Source organism: Cnephaeus nilssonii, assembly GCF_951640355.1.
Source record: "Cnephaeus nilssonii genome assembly, chromosome: 2".
Classification (NCBI taxonomy): domain Eukaryota; kingdom Metazoa; phylum Chordata; class Mammalia; order Chiroptera; family Vespertilionidae; genus Cnephaeus; species Cnephaeus nilssonii.
This window is the reverse complement of record NC_137073.1, coordinates 91136093-91157734: the sequence shown is the minus strand read 5'-3', so window position 1 is coordinate 91157734 and position 21642 is coordinate 91136093. Positions and strand designations below refer to the sequence as shown.

The 21642-nt window shown below is 39.9% G+C and overlaps 1 protein-coding gene across 3 annotated transcripts in view; it reads left to right on the top strand.

Annotated features, from left to right (window-relative positions):
• The window catches only part of CDH6 (cadherin 6), a 137488-nt gene that overhangs the window by 15624 nt on the left and 100222 nt on the right, over positions 1 to 21642 (top strand). The window contains exon 1 of one of the 3 annotated variants that reach the window (XM_079793072.1): positions 7703 to 7743. The exons of the other annotated variants lie outside the window; for them this stretch is intronic. The gene's annotated coding sequence lies outside the window, so the exon portion shown is untranslated. Of the gene's footprint in view, positions 1 to 7702; positions 7744 to 21642 lie in introns of those variants that run through there. 3 annotated transcript variants of the gene reach the window in all.

Below are 21642 nucleotides of genomic sequence, written 5' to 3'. Positions count from 1 at the left end.
TTTAGGGGCAGAATTAAGGAGCCATGGCCATAAAGGCTTCGTATTTAGTTAGATGAGTTATATGTGAAACTCTGAAGAAAAGGGTCACCCCTTTTATCATTGAGTTCTTACACTGTCCTACTTTTGCATGACAATGAGAGTCGCAGGTTGACGGTGTAGGTACAATAACTTCCCAGTTGGACAGATGACCCTGTTGGACGTTTCTCTCAGCGCCGTTTCCTCCTATAAAACGGGGATAATGGTAGTTTCAACTTCACAAAGGTGTTCTGAGGAGTAGCTAAGAGAATGCTGACAAGAACTTGAGCAGAGTGCTGAGCACGTAGGAAGCACCCCCAAAATGTTAGGTGTTTCTGTTTGCTGCTACTGTTGTTGCCATTATTTCTTACAAATTTTAAATCAACTTGAGGGTCTTGGGTATTTTTTAACAAGCTGCAAGCTTTTTCTTTTTTTAATTTCACTAAGTGAAATGAAGCACAGCATTTTTTTTTTTTTAATGTCACAAGTGTAATGTGGCACTGGGGGCACTATGCCCATAATACTTCTCACTCAAACGTGTTTTGGCTGACACAGTGAATGTGGCAAATGTGGCTGAAATTCAGAATTTCCTCAGAGCCTCTCCAGCGCTGCTCCCCAGAAAAAATCTGCAACCCGAGCTGGTCCCCTCAGTTGGGCTTGCAAAGGTGTGAACTAACTGCAGCCAAAATGAAGTCAAAATGGTAGATGCGAATTCTGTTCATCACTCTGCTTGTCATGGCCTGTGGATATTATGCTAAGCTGTTTGCCAGCCTGCCCTCGTTCCCGGGGTAGTGACTGGGGAGAAGCAAGAGACCACAACTGTAGCACCTGAAACAATCCAGGCGCTCCCATGAGAATACACACCCATTCCCAGCACCCCCAGCTCCACTGCCAAAAACACCTCAAAGGGGAACGGGGTTCCAGTTCAGGATCACCATCAAGAGGGTCCTGAACCCATCCCTTCCAACACACCAATCCACAGCTACATATGGAACAACTTTCTCTGAAAACATCCCTTAAAGCTCAGTACCTCCTCTAAGAGCCTGTGGAAGCGGATAGGAGAGGCTGGGCACAATCCTGCCAGAAACCCCACTCCCTGTGCAGAACCCCAAGCTTCTCCCTGAGCAGCACAGTTTGAAAGTTTCAGCCCCACGTGGAGCACCAACAACTTTGAAGGCCCGCATCTGAGAGGGGAGCCCGCAACACCTGTAGCTCTGAGAACCAACCTGCGCTTCCCAGGAGACCTGGGCTACAGGGAACCCCGAAAAGGGCTGGGGGTGGGGGTGCGCGCGTTCAGACTCACCATCTGAGGACCAGTCGGGCCACTCGGTGTGCTTGGCTTGGAGGTTCACCTGCTTGGCTTGAGGTTCAGCCCGAGGGGCAGGCATTGACTTGACACCCGCGTGGGGCTGTTGGGGTGCTCTCCGCAGACACAAACTGGTGCGCGCATCTCTGAGGCCCTCTCCCTGCCGCTCCATGGCTGGGCGCCCCTGGCTGCCCATCACACCGTCCTGCCCGCTCCAGGGCACCCGCATCGCCCCAGGGGAGCTCTTACAGCCCTAGAGCCCGGTTCTCCTGGCTGCCGCCCAGGGGACCCCCTGGACCGCCCGGCTCTGGTGGTGGGGGTTCCGGTCCTGGGTCTCAGGGCCCCGAGAGTTTTGGGCAGGTGCCTCCCTCCGGGCACTGCACAGCCCGCTGACACACACCATCTTTCTGGAAAGAGCCTAGTTTGCTGAGCCTGAGAGATGGGCTTCGAGTTCCACAAAGGCCTTGGGGCCTAGGACGAGCTGTCTCGGGGAGCACAGGCCCTGCTGGGCATCTCGGTGCCCCGAGCCCGCCTGCAGTCACGCGGGATCCCCCAGCCGAGCTCTTATAATCGCCTGCAGCCGGGAGTTTGGCCTCTGCATCACCTGCACCTGCTTCTGGCTCACCTGGCCTTGGTCCATGGAGATTCTTCTTGGGCTAATTGGAGTGAAGGATTGTATATATTTGCATGAGCCTTTTTCATATAAAGATAACTTTTATGTTTGTAAGTATAATTATAGAACTTTAAAAATTTGCCAAATAAGTTGTTTAGGGTCATACTGATAATAGCTAAATCTATTCAGAAAAAAAAAATGTATTTCTTAGGGACTTCTAGAAAAATGTTCATTTCAAACTTCAATTCCTTTTCATAATTTTTGCAGAGTTCATAGGATCGATATAAGACATTTAAGAATAATAATTACCATTCAGTTAAAAACATCTGGGGGAAGTTGAATGAAAGGAAGTTCAATAAGAAAAGGAATGGCATACAATTTTTGACTATTAAAATGATCTTGTTCACATATATTTATATGAGACATTTTGGCTTCTGAATGGCTATTGTATTAAGATTCTATAGGGGGGGAAATGTGTCAACATAAGAAACATTCAAACCTGTGAAGAATTTTTGTGAGTTTATTTCAACCAAACTGTCAACAATTGGATTGAAATAATGCTCCAGAGAATGGCAGTTTTGCACCTTATTTTATACATTACAATCAAAGGAGGAGGCATAAGGGGGTTACATGAAATTCAGTGATGATAAATTAGGGAGGCAGCAGAAAGCAAAGCAGGGATTGGATAAAAAGTAAAATGATAGGCACATGCTTCTTTTACACAGGTGGGTATAGGATAGGTTACAGTCAACAATTAACTCAATAACAATGAGGGGATTTGTGGTCTCTGCAGAGTGGTGCCTGTGCTTTGAGGGGTCTGGAAAGAGGAAAATTACTTTGACATTCCAAAGATATGTTATTGTAGATGCAAAAAGACAACAGACAGGCTCAGTAAAGATAAAGATTGACCTTTGTTGGGAAAGATGCTGGCCTAGGACATGACTACCCACCATAAACTGCTTTTAGTTAAAAAGTTTTAATTTCAGACCACTCATCAGACCATTAATTTTATTTCAGGTCTTTTCAAGGCCACCACGCAGGCCTTCCCTGAGCTAGTCAGGGTTGCATGTGGCCCTTTATCATCCACAGTTTTAAAGTGATTGATAATTTCTTTTAATCTTAATATTTATGTTTACTATTGACCAGAAATTACATTTTCAACAACTTAAATTTTTAGCAAAATATTTTAGCGTTAACTTGATGTGAAGAAATGCATACATTTTTCAGTATTATTTTAATTGATGTGCAAACAAAAAGTTGAGGTCCAGTGTGGTAGACCTTGGAAGACTAACGTGCCCATACTCTACCACTCGTATCGGTACAAATTTATCCGGCATGCTTTCGCTCTGATGCTCTGGTTCATCCCTAAATTCACCAGTTGGAGCACTTCTGTAGCCAACAATAGATTTCCCAGAAATCCGTTCCAAATAGCTCTGAGCCAAGCCCAGACTAATTCCTTCACACAGTCATTCCCCTAACATGAGTGACTAAAGCATCAGACCTACAGGTCCCTCCTGGCAGGCTTCCAGTTTTAAGGTCTCTTGAAAACAATATATTGATCAAAACTAAGACACATAAACACACAGTTAGATGAGTTTAATTCTCTCCATTTCTCTAACTCTATAATGACATTATTTTACTAATGGTACACTCAATTTACATTACTAAACACAATACTTAACATCCTAGTTTTCAATTTACAAACTCAGATGTATGTGATTTTACATGTTTTTCCTAAAAACAACCAATGGCTACATGTTGTATATTAGTATTTGAGGGACTGTATCAAATACTGCTCAGGCACCATTTCAGATCTCCTTGGCTTCACCTGTCTCTCATTCCAGCCGCTGCTATGACGACCAGCTCTGCACAGGTTCAGACTCACTTCTTGCAGGTGCAACCTGACGGTCAGTCCTGTGCCATGGACACCTTGTCTTCTGGTCTGGCGCTTTTCTGTTGATGCCACAGAGCGAGACACCACAGGAACCTGTTTCATGCTAAACCATAGACAAGCCAGAAGTGCAGGCTCTTTGTCCCAGGAAGTGAACCTCTGACAAATGGGGGTGGGAGCCCATGGATAAATGGTTCTCCCTTTCTTCCCCAGGAGACATAATCCTGAAATGCATTTCATAGGGTTTCTAGGGCCATGAAGTTGTGGCTAACTTGATAACACTTTCTTGATTTGGTTCTCCTTCTCTCTGGCTTTGTTGCCTAAAATACTGCTCTCTGTAAAAACACCCCTGAATAAAGTAGTTGCATATTTAAAAAGTTAGGGTAAATTAGTGACAATTCTAGAAATCAAGGCTGCCAGCTGATTAAAGCTGTTTTTCTAGCTCAACTCTGTGCCTCTAAACATCTCCCATTGCTATTCCCTACTCCTATTCTTCTGATATTCATTCATTCATACACTCATTCATTCTTATTTATTTTCAACAATTATTGATTGCTTGCCTACTATGTGCTAATTACAGCAGGTACAATGATGAATGGAATTCCTGTTCCCTTCAATGAGCATTTTTATATCTCCAAGAAAATTCTCAAAAAGAACTGGTGGGGGACACTTTGGATGCATTTTCTTCAACTCTGAAAACACAGATGCAAGCTGCTTTGCAGGCTGGGTAATGAATGATGGGAAAGCACATTAGAACCCAAACAATGAATGTACATAATGAAGGCTGTAATATGCCGATTGGAAAATCTCCCAAACAGTATATGCCACCGACATTCAGAGGTGGGGCGGTGTGCATTTTACTGCAAGGATGAAAGAGTTAAAATTAAAGCTACATCTCAGGACCTCACACAAGCGAACTAGCTGCTTGTGTCTCCATCCTGCTAGGAGCTCAGCCGGAAAACAGAGGCTGCTCAGCTCTTGGGTGAAGGGCTCTGGAGAGGAGGTGGTGGGATGGTGGGTGAAGGAAAACAGCAGACTGAAGTGAAAGAAGCCCAGCCTGGGCAGTAAACTGCTCCTTAAAAAGGTTTACGTGGAACGTGATTGTATGTCTTTTTAACTGCCTCTAAAAGTCCTTTTTTAAAGCCTTCACGGAAGCCGTTTCCTCTTTTCCTCATGCACTGTCAGTTAGCAGGTGCCTCTGGGAAAGGGGGCTCTTTCTCCAAAGCTCTTAAATAATGTTGGTTTAAAATTACTTTTAAAGCTATCTGCCGAGTAGCACCTTGCCCCCTCCCGCTTGCCCTCCCCAGCGAGATTCTTTTTCTGGCCATAACTGATCTGCCAATTACTTCCTTCAGAAACCTCCCTTGTTCTCTGACACCTGTGCTGACATAACATCTCATGCTGGCAAGCAACTGCCAATTCTCATTGGAAAATGATTGCTAAACGTTTCAGCACCAGCTCAGAGGAAGAGCTCCTTGCTCTGCCCACGGGCACTATAGAAATTGCCATTGTTCCGTATACTGTGAGTTCAAGCCCTCCTCTGTAACTCTCTACCCTCTGTGCCTTCCTGGGTTCTGGCACAGCAGGATTGGAAACAGTCTATTTTCAAAGGACCATGGTTTACCTGACAGTGTCTTGAGGACTAGAAAGGTACACAGACGGACACACACACACATACACACACACACACACACACACACACACAACTGGACAGCAGGCAGGGAAAAAGCCAAATGCACTGGGCAACGCTGATGATTTCGGAAAGAGGTCACGGGGACATGTCAGACAACTAAGCCATTCTTGTTTTTAACTTTTTTGAGGATTAAATTTTCAGGCCGTTTTCATACATCCTACAGAAAACAAAATATCATCCACATATTTTTAAAGGGCATTAATTACGTTTAGTTCTGACACCCAAGAGTAATGGTCCCTGACCTGAGCCCTGACCTCCAACTGGGGATTTCGGATGAGGCTAATGGTTGTGGCACAATCAGATCTGTGTCACATATTGAATGTAGGTCAAAGGATGACTGCTCCCCGCAGAACAGAGAAATATCCTTTCTAAGACACCATTTCATATTAGCATAGGCCCATCTGTACAGGATCAGAAAGAAACTGTGTTGTATCTAAAAGAAATCACATTTTAAAGCCAAGGTAAACAATGGAATTTATTTCTGTAAGCCTTTATTTACTGATTGCAGATAAATATCTACCTGCAATTAATGAAAAATATCCTAGTAAAGTTTTGGTCACTCAGATGAACTGCCAATTTTGTGTGGGCTTTTTGTTTATTTGTTTGTTTTAAAAGACCTGCCTACTTTTAATCATTTTATACTATCACTCTCCTCTTGCTACTTTCAAAATGCCTAGCTTCAAAAAGTTTGAAATTTTGATGTAAAAAGCATTACAATTCATGTTAACTCATTCATGAAATCCAATAGAAATGGATCAAGTCACACATATGAATGATTAAATTTGATTGTTTTTTTTATCTAGTTTCTACAATTGAAATTATAGTCCTGCTGCTGAGAACATGTCTCACCCAATTTAGGATAAACTGGCAAAAATGAGAACTGGAAATTCTTTTCTGCCATAATTCTCTCTGAATATTCTCTTGAATGATGTCTATCATTAAGTTTAATAGATTTTAACTATAATTAGAAGGAAAGTACTTTAGCAAGTACCAATCAACTAGTTAGTGATGCTTTATATGATAGTTTACTTTTTATTGAAAATATTTAATGACTTTTTAAATCCTTTAAATACAGCATCACATAGAATTAGATACTACATTTATTGAGCTATAATAAACTGCTGTGCATGTGAATAATATTCAACCCATGCTTCAATATACTATAGCTCCTATACTGGATCCCTGAAATAATTTAAAACATTTAATTTTGTTAATAAAAACATGCCTTTAGGAATGCAGTGAAAGTGGTGTTTGGGGGAAACCATCAACATTTAGGTAATAGAAAATATAAAACTAAACAGCCTGGTGCCAATTCCATTCTACCATGTAAAATAATGCTGATTGGAGCAAATCAATGCTTTGAAGATTCAGCCAATAGGATATAACGATGCTAAAGTTAGGTCAATTGCAAATCCTATGTGTAGTGTGCAGAAGACTCATTACTCATTCCACAACAGTGATTTTTTTTTGGGGGGGGTGGTTACTTTATTTATTTTTTATTTGTTTGTTTGTTTGTTTGTTTTGTTTAAAGTATTACATATGTCTCCTTTTTCCCTGATTAACCCCCCTCCGCCACCTCTGAAGGCAAGCCCCCACTGCCCCAGTGTCTGTGTCCATTGGTTATGCTAATAGGCATGCAGACAAGTCCTTTGGTTGATCTCTAACACCTCCCTCCCCCACCTTCTCTCAGAGGTTGGACGGTCTGTTCAGTACTACGTTGTCTCTGGATCTATTTTTGTTCATCAGTTTATGTTGATCATTATATCCCACATATGAGTGAGATTATGTGATATTTATCTTTCTCAGACTGGCTTATTTCACTTAGCATAATGCTCTCCAGTTCTATCCCTGCTGTTGCAAATGGTAAACATTCCTTCTTTTTTATAGCAGCATAGTATTTCATTGTGTAGCTGTACCACCGTTTTTTTAATCCACTCATCTGCTGATGGGCACTTAGGCTGTTTCCAAATCTTAGCTATTGTAAGTTGTGCTTCATATGTCCTTTCTAATTGGTATTTCTGGTTTCTTGGGATATATTCCTAGAAGTGGGATCACTGGGTCAAATGGGAGTTCCATTTTTAACCTTTTGAGGAAACTCCATACTGTTCTCCACAGTGGCTGCACCAGTCTGCATTCCCACCAGCAGTGCACGAGGGTTCCTTTTTCTCCGCATCCTCTCCAGCACTTGTCCTTTGTTGATTTGTTGATGATAGCCATTCTGACAGGTAGGAGATGGTACCTCATTGTTGTTTTGATTTGCATCTCTCAAATGATTAGTGACTTTGAGCATGTTTTCATATGTCTCTCAGCCCTCTGTATGTCCTCTTTCGAAAAGTTTCTATTTAGGTCCTATGCCCATTTTTTTTTTATTAGATTGTTTATCTTCCTTTTGTTAAGTTGTTATGAGTTCCCTGTAAATGTTGGAGATTAAACCCTTATCTGAAACAGCATTAGCAAATATGTTCTCCCATGCAGTGGCCTTTCTTATTGTTTTTATGATGGTTTCTTTTGCTGTGCAGAAGCTTTTTATCTTGATGTAGTCCCATTTGTTTATTTTCTCCTTAGTTTCCATTGCCCTAGGAGCTGTGTTGGTAAAGATATTGCTACGACATATGTCTGATATTTTTCTGCCTATGGAGTCTTCTAAGATTTTTATGGTTTTTATTTTATTTGGGTTTTTGTTTGTTTGTTTATACATTTAAGTCCTTTAACCATTTTGAGATTGTTTTTGTGTATGGTGTAAATTGGTGATCTAGTTTCATTTTTTTTTTTTTTTGCATGTATCTGACCAAATTTCCTAGCACCATTTATTAAAGAGACTGTCTTGACTCCATTGTATGCTCTTGCCTCCTTTGTCAAATATTAATTGAGCAAAATGGCTTATGTCTATTTCTGGGTTCTCTGTTCTGTTCCCTTGGTCTATATGTCTGTTCTTGTGCCAGTACCAGGAAGTTTTGAGAACCGTGGCTTTGTAATATAGCTTGATATCTGGTATTGTGATCCCTCCAACTTGGTTCTTCTTTCTCAGGATTACTGTGGCTATTCAAGGTCTTTTTTTATTCTAGATGAATTTTTGGAGAGTTAGTTCTAGGTCTGTGAAATATGCCATTGGTATTTTAATGGGGATTGCATTGAATCTATAAATTGCTTTGGGTAGTATGGACATTTTAATGATGTTGATTCTACCAAATCATGAACACGGTATGTTCTTCCATTTGTTTATGTCTTCCTCTATCTCTTTTTTCAATGTCCTATAGTTTTCCGAGTACAGGTCTTTTACCTCCTTAGTTAAGTTTATTCTTAGGTATCTTAATTTTTTTGGTATAATAGTAAATGGGATTTTTTTTTTAGTTTCTCTTTCTGTGAGTTCATTATTGGTGTATAAAAAATCCATAGATCTCTGGGGTGTTAATTTTGCATCTTGCTACATCGCCAAATTCATTTATTAAGTCTAGTAGTTTTCTGATAGAGTCTTTGGGGTTTTCTATGTATAGTATCATGTCATCTGTGAATAATGAAAGTTTTACTTCTTCTTTTCCAACTTGGATACTTTTTATTTCTTCTTCTTGTCTAATTGCTATGGCTAGCACTTCCAGTACTATATCGAACAGGAGTGGTGAAAGTGGGTATCCCTGTCTTGTTCCTGTTCTTAGGGGAAATGGGTTTAGTTTTTGCCCATTGAGTATGATGTTGGCTGTAGGTTTGTTCCACAACAGTGATTTTAATGTTCCCATGTCTAAACTAAAGAGCACTGCCCCTATCAGCAGATTCAGTGTGGCGATTAAGCTTAGGAGTCAGAGCCTTTCTTGGATTCTCACCAGTCATGTGCCCTTGAGTAAATCACTCAGCCACAGTCACTTTCCCTCAGTGTCTTATGTCTGTAAATTACCAGAAAGATTAAGTGATATATAGAGCCATCACACAATTCTTGGCTCACAGTAGGTGCTCAATAAATCTTGGCCATTTTAATTAGTAATATTATTTTATTAATAATAATTTTTATTAGTGATTATTATATGCAAGTAAAATTGTGACTCCTGAATCCTCCCAGTCCCGCCCCTAAACACACACACACACACACACATACACACACACACACACATACATAAGGAAACCAGCCAGCTCCTTTCATAAAATCAAACCTGGATCATCCAATTTGACAATAGAAAAAGAAGTTCCACGTGGGAACCAAGAAACAGATGACCTGAAACCTGTTTTCCTCACAATGACTGTACAATAAAACATAGTTACAAAGCAAGAGGAAGGCTTTTTGACTTTTTTTCAAAATCTGGGCTCTCCTATACCAGAAGAGTAAAGGGGTCTCCCATGTTTATAAGATATATCAGATATTCTACTCTATTATTTAAGTCATTCATTTATGCCAGAATTCTATACACTTTTAGAAGTTACATCTGGCATGTTTTTCAAAAACCTGGGTGTTTTTTTTTTAAAATAAAGGAGTCCATTACTGGGCTTAAGAAGTTTATTTGCAATCTAATGTTAATTTTGTTGATTCAGTTGCACAAAACCAGTCCAGTAAATCTCTTGGGGGAAAAAAAATATGTTGTTGCTCTAATACAGAAGTCGACAATCTATGGCTCGGGCCAAATCCAGCCACTGCCTGTTTTGTTACGACCTGCAAGCTAAGAACGGGTTTCTCACTTTTAAATGGTTGAAAAAAAGTCAGGAAAATAGTGGTATTTTATGACAATTATATAAAATTCAAAGTTAGTGCCCATAAATAAAATTTTATTGGAACAAGTCATTTGTGTATTATCTATGGCTGCTTTCACAGTGTAATAACAGTTGTATAGTTGCAGCAGAGACCATGTATGGCCTACGAAGCCTAAAATCTTTACTGTCTGGCTCTTCAGGGAAAAAGTCTGCCAACTCCTGCTCTAATATAGTGAGTCCTGCTGCAAAAAAATTCAAAACAGAACTGTACAAGCACATCCAACTTAGCAACAGGCTTGATACCAAAAATCCATTTGGAAGTCAGTTGTCCATGTATACCAAATATAATAAGTGACACTTTGATTCCTAGGCTAACCCACAAATGCTGATTAACTTTTCATTTATTTTTAACTACTAGTGGCCCGGTGCATGAAATTCATGCATGGGAGGGGGTGACCCTCAGCCCAGCCTGCACCCTCTCCAATCCGGGACCCCTCGGGGGATGTCTGACTGCCTAAACTGGCAGTCAGACATCCCATTCGAAATCTGGGACCACTGGCTCCTAACTGCTCACCTACCTGCCTGCCTGATCGCCTCTAACCACTCTGCCTGCCAGCCTCCTCGCCCCCAACTGCCCCCCCCCTTGCTGGCCTGCTCGCCCCCAACTGACCCCCCACTGGCCTGATCACCCCTAACTGCCTCTGCCTTGGCCCCGCCACCATGGCTTTGTCCAGAAGGACGTCCGGAAGATCTCCTGGAAGGTCTCCTGGTCTAATTAGCATATTACCCTTTTATTAGTATAAATAGTACTATGAGTCTGCGTTATTACATGTGGAAATAGATGGCTATAACTGCAGAGAAAGGAGGAAAAGATTTCCATTACCTTTTCTTGATTAAAGGCTGTAGCTAGAGACCTATAGCCCTTGTGCTGGGTGCTCTCATGCTCTTTGAGTTCAGACAGTCCTTTTATTAGGCATTTTTATATTCCTCACACTACTCGGCCAAGGGCACTTATAAGTGCACACTATATACTTGTTAAATGAGATTAGAACATTTATTCTATGTTGTGTATGTTAAATTGTCAATATGGCCTAATTTTCCCATATAGTCCCTGTCTCTTATTATTTGGCAATTTTCATAAATTTGTATCCCTTATTTTTAAAAAAGGAAAGGTCATTTCAACTTTAAAACCTACACCAACTTTTTAACTTTAATTGCAAACCACAGTAAGACATACATTTTACATTGCAACCGAATAGACACATTCACACACATTTATAATGAAGAGAAGTTTACAAAAAAAAAAAAAATCTTTCTACATGCAAAGCTATCCACCTACTATATTGTATTCCATTTAATTATTTTTAAATTCTTGTCAGACTTACTAAATTAGTTTCATGACCAACCAATTGTCACAATCCAGTTTGAAAATCTGGATCTAAAGTATTTCAAAATAAATAGCTGGATACTCACAAGTGAATTGAGGGAATCAGTTCTTTCAGGACTACTGAGCACCTCATAAGTGCCTGGCCCAGACACCATGCCAGTTGCTGGGATGTTATGATCAACAAGACATTCTCCTTAACCCCAAAGAGCTGTATGTTTAGGTGGGAAGGTAACAAGCAAAGAGCAGGGGATGTGGAAGTTGAATGCTCCTCAGTTGGCCAGGGTTTGCACAAGCTGTAGTATGGAGTTCCCAGCAGCAAGTGAAAAATACCTGACTCCCAGGCCCAGCCTTACCTCTATTTGGCTACTATTTTAATTAGCTTTGGATTTAAGACATGGCTTCTTTTTCTGCTACTTAGATAGATCTAATATCTCAAAAAAAAAATTTAAGCCAGTTTTTGAGAGTACAAAAACCTTTAAGATATGTTTAGCTTAAATAGAGTTATAAATTGGGTGTAAGCATAGGTGATACTGAAACTAGGCATTTAGAAGTTTGTTTGCTTAAGTAGAGAAGGCATTTGTTTTTTCCACTGATACTGAAGTTTTAAATTTTATTTTAATTCATTTTCATAACAAAATTATTCAATAATATTATTATAATACATTTGAAATTGCAGAGCATTTATAATCCTGGAAATACTAACTTGAAATATACTTGCAATACCTTTTTGTAACCATCACTATTTTAAGCTTAATTATAATATATTATCCAATGATGCAATTAAACATTTTATAAGCAAGCAGGTACATTCACACAACAAAAGAACACAATACCCAATTGTTGTATTTAAAATTGTAGCTGCAAGAAAACTGTACCTGAAAGGGGTTTATCTCACGTCTTAAAGATTTATAGTTAATTAAAGTAAAACATAAGTAGGTAATTCCAAACGTACTGCAATTTCATCCATTTAACAAAGAACCTATTTTACAGGTGTATATGAGAAAGCACAGGGTTTCTAGTTTTAAAGAAATTACACCCACTTCCATTTACTCTGATAGAAAATTCCTACATAAGTGCCTCCCACTCTTCCCCATCTTGCTCCAGGTTTGGGGGAGCAGTAGACCCCTGGGTGTGAGCCCCACACCCAGTGCACTGGTGCCCAGTCATTTCTGCTTCCCCATTGTACCCAGAATCTTTCTGCTTTCCCTTTTTCCATTTGCAGAACCCTACATCCAAACCACCATTTCCTTTTGTCCAGACTACCACAGAAACTGCCCAACTTGTCTCCCTAATTTCTTTCTTCTGCTTCTATAAATTCCAGCCTTTAGACAGTTTTCTGTAAAATTTAAATCAGAAGGTGTTTTTCATGCTGCTTCAAAAGCTTCATTGGTTCCCTCTGCTCTTACTGTCCTTGTTTTCTACCACCCCTTTCCTGGTACACTGTGCTTTAGTCGCATTTCACTTTTTTTGTTGTTGTTTCCCAAATGTGATGGTTAATTTTACATGTCAACTTGGCTGGGCCACAGTGCCCACAATGTTACTCTGGATGTTTCTATGGAGGCAATTTTTGTGTGAAATTAACTTTCAAATTGGTGGACTTTGAGTAAAGCAGATTACTCCATAATGTGGGTGGGCCTTATCCAATCAGTTGAAGGCCCTAAGAGAACAAAGACTAGCACTCCCTCCTCCTCCTCCTCTAGCCCCATGCAAGAAGAAATTCAGGTAGCACGTGGTTTTTTAACTTGAACTGCAACCCTTTCATAAGTCTCCAGCCTGCAAGTCTATCCCATCACATTTTGACTCACCAAGCTTTCACAATTACATAAGCCAATTCCTTTATATAAAGATAGATAGATGGTCCCGGGTCCGGGTGAGGCCATGGGCCCCTGGATCCGGGTGAGCCTGGGTCCCGGGTCCGGGTGAGGCCGTGGGCCCCTGGATCCGGGTGAGCCTGGGTCCCGGGTCCGGGTGAGGCCGTGGGCCCCTGGATCCGGGTGAGCCTGGCCCCAGGTCCGGGTGAGGCCGTGGGCCCCTGGATCCGGGTGAGCCTGGCCCCGGGTCCGGGTGAGGCCGTGGGCCCCTGGATCCGGGTGAGCCTGGGTCCCGGGTCCGGGTGAGGCCGTGGGCCCCTGGATCCGGGTGAGCCTGGGTCCCGGGTCCGGGTGAGGCCGTGGGCCCCTGGATCCGGGTGAGGCCACGCGACCCTGGGTCTGGGAGAGGCCACGCGCCCCTGGGTCCAGGTGAGGCCACGTGCCCCTGGGTCCGGGGGAAGCTGGAGCCCGGGACCGGGCGAGGCCGTGTGCCCCTGGATCCGGGTGAGGCTGGATCTCGGGCCCGGGAGAGGCCACGCGTCCCTGGGTCCAGGTGAGGCCATGCGCCCCTGGGTCCGGATGAAGCTGAATCCTGGGTCTGGGCGAGGCCGTGTGCCCCTAGATCCGGGTGAGGCTGGGTCCCGGGTCCGGGTGAGGCCATGGGCCCCTGGATCCGGGTGAAGCCGTGCCCCTGGGTCCAGCCGAGACCAAACCAGAGGGAGTCGGACCTGCATTACCACCATTTGTCCACCATCCAGAGCTGAGGGGTCAGTGCCGACATGTACTCATAAGGAACTGGTGGACATTGATATTGGGTCTCAAAAGAACTGTTGGTCCAGAAAGAAACTCACTACTGACTGATTCATTAGCCTGTCAGCATAACTATTATTGCTCGTCGCACATTCAATTCTTATAAGTATATCTCTAGTGACACATGATTTCGCTCATCTAGGGGAAATGATGAACAACATAGACGGATGAACAAGAACAGAACCAGAAACAAGGAGGCATCGATCGGACTATCAGGCCTCAGAGGGAGGATAGGGGAGGGGGGAGAGATCAACCAAAGGTCTTGTGTGCATGCATATGAGCCTAACCAATGCTTAAGTTCAACAGAGGGTTGGGGCATCCATGGGGAGGGGTATGGGATGGGAATGTGGGGATGAGGACAAATATGTGACACCTTAATCAATAAAGAAATTTAAAAAAAAAAACAAAAAACCCAAAAACACATAAAAATACAAAGAATGGATTTATACAATAGAAAATAGAAAAATATTGATTTGTATTGAAAAAAATAAAAAAATAAAAATAAATAAAGATAGATTGATGATAGATAGATAGATAGATAGATAGATAGATAGATAGATAATAAATAAAGTTAGATAGGCAGATGTCCTCTTGTGTCTGTTCCATTGGAGAACCCTGACTAATACACCAAACTTACCAAACCTTTCCTCACTATTACACCTCCAACACCTATAACCCTAGAACATCCTTTCTCACTAAACCACTTTAGCTCTTGATGCTCTCTATTTCTGAAAATCTCTTCCCAGGTTCAACATACTGTATAACTGCACTCATGTCTCAGCTCAATGTAGCTTATCACTACATGTCTTATCACTCATGTCTCAGCTCAATGTAGCTCACCCAGATACTCTAACACATCACCTCATTTTATTTATCTCATCATCCTGAAATGATCTTGACTCACTTGTTTGCTTGTATATTTTTTGTTTCCCCTGATTAATTCCAAGTTCCATGAGGGAAAATACCTGTTGGATCTTGTTCCCTGCTAGGTCCCCAGCACCTAGAACAATGCCTGGGGACACAGTAAGCATTCAGTAAGTATTGAGTAAATTAATGAACAAATCAATAAAGAAAGTATTTTTGTTAAAGTTCAAATTACTTCCTAAACACTATTTATCAAGATTCAGAATATAATTGTTAGGTCTGATCAAATAATTGAATCGATACCCCTCCCCTGGGAATTGACCTTTAGGCCACTTCACAACAGACATTTCCTTTCACTTAGACCACATTCCACTTGCTAAGACCATTATCTCTCCTCTCCAGACATCCCCAGAATCCGACCTACCCAGAGAATTCTCTGCCCAGAAAAAAAGCCTACCTAGAGTCCTTTAAAATCTCTGACTCCCCATCCCTGGGTGCTGAAGCCATTTTGGGGCTCAGCCCATCCGGTATCCAGATGACGTAATGAATGTATAATCCCTTACCACTTTGGCCTGGTGCATTCCTCCTTCGCAACTCTAACAATAATGAAATAGGCAGCCAGTTAAACATCTCATTAAAAAGTTGCAGTTCCCTGGTTAGTTTCTACACACAAATTGTAGTACATAACTCTTAAATATGAAAACTATATACTTGCTAAAAATGTCCTAAATCTATCTCTCTTTTATCCCTTAGTTTTATATAGTAAAGTTGATTAAGTCAGAGCAAGAATATTACTCCTATACTAGAGGCCTGGTGCACGAATTCGTGCACTAGTAGGGTCCCTCAGCCTGGCCTGCAGAACTGGGACAAAACCAGCTCTCTGACATCCCCCAAGGGGACCCAGATGGCGAGAGGATGCAGGCCAGGCCAAGGGACCCCACCGGTGCACAATCGGGACACGGGAGGTTGGCCAACTGGGGAGGGACAGCAGGAGGGCTCCAGGGCTAGTCTGGCCCGTCTCACTCAGTCCCTACCGGCTGGACCCCAGCAGCAAGCTCACCTACCAGTCAGAGCATCTTCCCCCTGGTGGTCAGTGCACATCATAACAAGCAGTTGAGTGGTCTTAGCATATCATTAGCATATTATGTTTTGATTGGTTGAATGGCCAACCAGAAGACAGGACACTTAGCATATTAGGCTTCTATTATATAAGATTGTAAGCTTCCACAATCACAATTAAAAGCAATTCTTTATATTTCCTATGGCAAATCATCCCTATCAGAGAGCACCAATAGATCTTGTCATGGTGTGGACCTAGCATTAAGGTTCTACTTACTAACTAGTTTCTTTTATTTTTAAATTAATGAGACAATATTGTACGTATTGCCAAAATCAATGCAAAAACTGATATTTTTAATGTGAGAACTCAGGAAGCAGGACTAACTCCAACAGATATGCTAAATGCATTTAAAAGTGTTTTGAATATTTTAACTTCATAAACACATTCCATCACAAGCCGTGGATCTCATATTATCTCGTGATGTTAATGTAGTTGAATAAAGTGAGGGTGATCAAATTCTCCATTCATTTATTCTCTCACCTGTTCATTCATTTCATTATGAAGCATTGCTAAGCACTGGGTACTGAGCTAGATGATAAGTATAACATTGCTGAATAAAGGAGACATAGCCTCTACCCTTGAGAAAGTTACAATAAAAGAAGGAAAACAAGGTAGGCAAATAAATAATTTAATAAACAGATATGTCATTTAAAAACTATAATATGTGCTACCAAGGAGATAGACCTGATGGAATGATAAAGAATAACTGGGGGAGCATGCACTCTGATAAGGAAGTCATGACAGGCCTCTACGAAGCAGTGATAATTTATCTCGCAACTGAAGGATGAAAAGGAAGAAAACTAAAGAAAAACTGGGGGTGTGAAATGAAGGTGGATAGAGGGTACCAGGAAGGGGGCAGCGTGAATAAGGACTGAGGGAGGAACATGCTTGATCCAGTTTAAGAACTGAAGGGATCTTTTTCTATGGGTATTGTCCTTAAAATCTTCTGGATGTTTTCTTTCCTTTTTGGATTTTTCCTAGGCTTTGGCTAAGATCTTATGCTGTCTTGCCTGAAATCTCACCCTGTTCTGAACACGGGTATGCGAGGGGAAGACATTTCAATGGAAACCATGTAGTTTGACATGCAAATTGAATCTCTTGAACAGGATTTGATTTAATAGATGTCCCGGTTGTTCATTATGCAAGCACAGTCTGGCGGCACATTGACGAAGTCCTTTGTCAACTGCAGCAACTCAGTCTGTCCCCAGTCACTCTTCACTCACCAGTCCAGCACTCCAGCTCACTGCCAGAACCCTTTAGAAAGTAAACACTTCTGATTGGGTGGATTCAATCAATAGTTTTTCTCCGTACATACCAATAGAGTTGACTATGTAAGCCAAAATCAGAAACCTATTATTGGTCTTGCATTCAGTCCACATATATGTAGGTCATCCGAAACGAACTTTCATTCTATTCTGAAAGAATAAATCCATAAGATATCCAAGTAATAGAATCTTAGAATTATGTGGGAACAGTCCTCCGATTTTTAGAAAATTAATCTCATTGATGAAGACTTTACCTTTTTAAATATATTTTTATTGGCCTTTACTAAACATTTTATGAATCACACCTGATAGATGGCCATCACCAAAAATCTATGACTCATGGAAGGAATTGGAAGATATCAAAAAAACCCAACTTAGTGTAATGATAGAACTTGATGATGTGTGTCATCTTGCAGTTGATCTCTTTTATTCCTCATTTGTTCATCTGTAAAGTAGAATAAAGGTCATTCCTCTTATGAAAAGTGTGAGTTAACAGATTTCAATAGGAATGTTGTTTGTTTGAGATATTGGGGGAGGATTGTTAAGTAAAGGCCCAGTGATGTGGCAGGAAAAGCATGGGTTGTAGACTATTATACAACAAATTATTAAACTACCAACTTGACCATTACTAGTTATGAGTCCTTGAGACAGATAGTTCTCGAGTTCTTTAAATTTCAGTCCTTTCAGATATAAAAATAGGGATCAAAAGTGCTGTATTTGTTGTGTGGGTTATATGAGAAACCATATGCAAAACCACTGAATGTGCTCACTCTCAAATAGTAAGCTTCAGTATGTTAGTTTGCCTTTCTTTTTTACCTATTAACATTTTCCTCAAGATTATGAAATGCTTTTCCCATTGTATTTTTAAGAATAGGTAAGACTTCCCAAACCAGATTTTCTATAAAATTCCTTACAAGAGAAATAAATCATAAAATGTCCCCAATAACACCTTGCATAGGAATATTTACTACTTCTAGGGATATTTTAATATTTAAAATATATAGCTTTTAACATAAGATATATAATGACCAAACTCTGACATCATTCAGAACATTCTTTAAAACCAATTTTTCCTTACTCTGAGGATATAATCCTGCCATCTTGTAAATGATTCATATAGATATAAAAGTTAGCCCTGCACATAAATCAGAGCAAATTAGATATAAAAATGCTAAGTCCTTTTTTTATTTGTTATACATATTAAACTTTGTGCTTTTTATTTTGCCTGAGATAATGCTACAAAAAGTTTTTTAATTTAACAAATTCCAAAAGAGTACATTAAATTGGGCTTAAGATGAAAGTGTTTTCTTTCAATGACTCAGATATCAGTACAATAAGAATCATCTCTTGGGTGCCAAGTTCAATGCTAATCCTTTAGTATACTTTATTTCACTTAATCCTCTCAGTACTTTTGAGATATAAACATATAAATATTTAGATTCATTGTACAGTTGAGAAAATTAAGATTCAAAGAAGTTAAGAAATTTATTTAAGGTGGCACAATTAGTTAATGATAGGTTTATAACCTAAATCAAAGTCTAGCTAATTCCACATATCCTCTATTCATTAATTGCACATATAGCAAAAATAAAATTAAGTCAATCTAATATATATTTAGGTCATCTTCAGTTTTTAGTATTTTATGTATTATCCTGATTAATGCCATGATCATTAGATATTTGAGATACTATATTATCTTTCAAAGTCCTTATTTTTTAGATGATGAAGTCTTTTTTCTTATATAACACCTTCATATCTCTCTCTCTCTCTCTCTCTCTCTCTCTCTCTCTCTCTCTCACACACACACACACACACACACACACACTCACACACCTATTTTTTAGCAATCTCTTCACTCCTTCAATCTATACAGTGTCTTTCAGTACCTGAAAAAAATATCCTCTGTTTTCTTTCCCAGTTGACTTTTCTTCAAGCTCATTGATACCACCTTTATCTTTTGAGTAGTGGAGATTTATTTAAAAGCCCATTGGAAATGAAGCAGATTTTAGTATGCAGTGTCACACTGGGGGATAAAAATGGCTCTTAAGACTTCCTTGATATTGTTTTATCCCCTTCTTGAACTGCTTTGCTCATATTGCTCCAACTTAGTATTTATTTCTCCTTGAAGAATTTTTTGTCCCCAAAATTAATTATTTCCCTGCTAATAAAATTAGGATTTCAGAAAAACAGGAGCCTTGTAACATTATCCCTCCTTTCCCAGAATCATAATTGTGCTTTCTAATGTGGAACTTAGGAGTTGTATAAATCTAGTATTTTGTTTAAATAGTTTAATGAGATTCTTATTTTTTTTCTTTTTTGTAATTTTTTGTAAAATGTGCAGCTCTCAGTGTTTAATTCTTAAAAAACTAATTTGTATGTTATAGAATGATTTGTCTTTTGTTAACTTCCATTAACAATACATTTCAGTTTTGGTGGTATATGTTGCATTGGAGCATCTCTGGATGAAACGCATATTTAACTGTGTGCAATATGACTACTAATGAATGAATGAGTCAAAAAATAAAAGGATGGATATTTAGCTGAGTCTTTCATTTAGAAGGATGAAGTTTGAAATACCATAAAGGAGTTAAAAAGTTTTCCAAAATGCTTATTTTTAAAGCCATACTCTATTGAGAAATAGAGCAGTGCTGCATAGAGAAGATCTATCAATGATGATGATGATGATGATGATGATGATGATGATGGTGACAGTAGTATTAGTAGCAGTGATAAGTAATAATGAAAGATGATTACCAACTTGTACTAACTGCTCCTGTGGGCCCAAATCATGACATTATCTCACTCATTTAATCCTCACAAGGACCTGTTAGACATGTGTGATTATTATCCCCATTTCATAAATGATAGAACTTAAGTTTTGCAAGGTTAAGTAAAATATTTAAAGTTCCATGGATAGCTAGAGGTAGAATGAAACACCAACTTTCCAGAGACAAGCTTTTAACTCACTAGTGTTTTTAGATTTTACTAATATAACAATTAATCTCACAATATTTATGTTTCAGTCTAGTTCTCTGTATTGTTTAGCTCAGAATTTTAAGGCAGTGGTTCTCAACTGGGGTGATTTTGCCCCCAGGGAATATTTGGCAATGTCTGGAGGCATAATTGTGTTGCATTCATTTCCCTTACTCACCCTACGCACAGGCGCACCATTCCTCTCCACTAATACTAGCAGAAAATATTTTAACAGCTGATTGCCATGTCATTAATCTTGGACTGACTTGTTTGGTGTGCGCAACAGGAAATATTTCGCTTTCGGAGAACAAGAAAAATAGATTTATTTGCGTTATGCTTATTAATTTGTGCAGTTATTCAGTGTCTGGTAAGTTAATGTTCAAGAAAAAAATATTAATTTTTATTAAAAAGTCCTATTATTTCATGTTAAGAATGACTCGTTTATTTCAGCCCTTTGTATTCAGCATGTCTCTATCGAAATAAACTTATGTTTCTATGAAAATTGAAGATTTGGTTTTTTGCGGCCCACATAAACTTAAACCTTGTTTATTTGGCCCGTGTTAGCCTTTGCATTTGACATGCTTGCTCCACAATAAAGAATTGTCTGGCCCAGAAGTCGTTGAGGCTGTGAGACCCTGTTTTAAGGAGCTATCTTTCCAGTGAATGATTTTCTGGTAATCATGTCTTTATATGGTTTGATTTCTGTTCTAACTGCTCTGTTTTAATGCATAAATGACTTTGGGCCTTGTGTTTATAGAAGAGACTGCATAAAATAAACACAGAAGGCTTACATCATCCCTTAGTGTCGTGGAAGATGTAAGTACTGTATCCTTTGGCCTTGATGATATTATTACTACTAGAAACACAACGTGAGAGCCCATTCTAGACATTCACTATACCAGTTTTCTACATGTTCAGATGTTCATGACAATACTGATTTTTATTCATATTGTGCATAAGGAACCTGAATATGCAGATGTTAACAACTTTTCTAAATTTGCATAACTCATAAGTAGATGGACCAAGATTCACATCCCAAATACTGACTCTGTTCACCATACCCCAGATACAATTAGCAGGAGAGATATCAAGTCATGAGTTCTACCCTAATCTTTTACTAACGTGGGGGGTTTTCCTCCAATAAAGTTTAATGCTCTTCAACTTCAATATAATTGAGAAGCCCATTGGATATGAGAGTTTTACGGGGGAAATGTTCTAGT